This window comes from Microtus ochrogaster, unplaced genomic scaffold, assembly GCF_000317375.1.
Source record: "Microtus ochrogaster isolate Prairie Vole_2 unplaced genomic scaffold, MicOch1.0 UNK40, whole genome shotgun sequence".
Lineage (NCBI taxonomy): Eukaryota > Metazoa > Chordata > Mammalia > Rodentia > Cricetidae > Microtus > Microtus ochrogaster.
This window is the reverse complement of record NW_004949138.1, coordinates 2,940,719-2,942,245: the sequence shown is the minus strand read 5'-3', so window position 1 is coordinate 2,942,245 and position 1,527 is coordinate 2,940,719. Positions and strand designations below refer to the sequence as shown.

At 45.8% G+C, this 1,527-nt stretch overlaps 1 pseudogene; it reads left to right on the top strand.

Moving 5' to 3' along the window:
• LOC101979533 overlaps window positions 1–491 on the top strand; it is a 4,534-nt pseudogene extending 4,043 nt beyond the window's left edge.
• The last annotated feature ends 1,036 nt before the right edge of the window (window positions 492–1,527 follow it).

Here is a 1,527-nt window from a genome sequence, read left to right as displayed (position 1 = left end):
AGAGACAGAGAAGGGGGGAAGCAGAGAAGTGGGAAGAGAGGCAGAAGCAAAGCTGCCTCTTCAAGAGGAAGGTAGAAAAGAGAGCGAGCTCAGGCTGGAAGCTGAAGATCAGCCTGCCTCAGCAGATGGGGAGGGGAATGGGTGTGGCTTGTCTCTTAAAGGGACCAAAACCATAACTGTCCAAGGTCTTCCTTATAATAAAAAGCATGCACGTCAAGGAAGCAGGAAAAGAAGGGCCCAAGATGGCGGCGGGCAGGTCAGAGGTAATGAAAGTGGGCGTGGCTTGTCCCTTAAAGCAAGAGGAAAGCACAACAGTGGTCACAAAAGGAATCCCACATTTGGTGACCCATGATGCTATTCGCTACCCTGATCCCCTCATCAAGGTGAATGACACCATTCAGACTGATTTGGATACGGGCAAAATAACCGACTTCATCAAGTTTGACACTGGTAACCTGTGTATGGTGACACTGGTAACCTGTGTATGGTGACTGGGGGTGCTAACTTGGGAAGAATTGGTGTGATCACCAACAGAGAGAGAATCCGGCTCTTTTGATGTGGTCCATGTGAAAGATGCCAATGGCAACAGCTTTGCTACCCGGCTTTCCAACATTTTTGTTATTGGCAAGGGCAACAAACCATGGATTTCTCTTCCCTGAGGAAAAGGAATCCTCCTCACAATTGCTGAAGAGAGAGACAAGAGGCTAGCAGCCAAACAGAGCAGTGGGTGAACCGATCTCTAAGAGACATGCTGGAGACGTATTTGTACTCTTGCTAACAAACCTTTCTAGGCAACGTGCTAGATTAAACAGCATGATGAAAACTAAAAAAATATAAATAAAAAACAAAACAAAACAAAAAAACATGCTGGAAGCCGGGTGGTGGTGGCACACGCCTGTAATCCCAACACTTGGGAGGCAGAGGCAGGCTGATCTCTGTGAGTTCAAGGCCAGCCTGGTTTACAAAAGCTAGTTCCAGGACAGGAACCAAAAAGCTACCGAGAAACCCTGTCTCGAAAAATCCAAAAAATAAAAATAAAAAAATAAAAAACATACTGTGTGGTGGTAGCACATGTCTTTAATCCCAGCAGTGGCGAGTTAAAGGCAGACAAATCTCTGAGTTCAAGTCCAGCTTGGTCTATAAAGTGAGTTCCAGGATGGCCAGGCTGCACAGAGAAACCCTGTCTTATAAAAATTAAGAGCAGTCCGAGAGGGAGGGGGAATGGAGTAGGGGAGGAGAGGGGGAGGGGAGTGGGAGGAGGAGGAGGGAAATGGGAAACAGGGAGGAGGCAGAATTTTTTTTTCAACAACTTAAAAAAAACAGCAACAAATTGTGCTGGCAAAACTGGATGTCAATCTGTAGAAGAATGAAAATAGATCCATATCTATCACCATGCACAAAACTCAAGTCCAAATGGATTAAGGACCTCAATGTCAGTCTGAACACACTGAACCTGATAGAAGAGAAAGTGGGAAGTACTCTACAACAGATGGGCATAGGAGATAGCTTCCTATGTATAACCCCAGC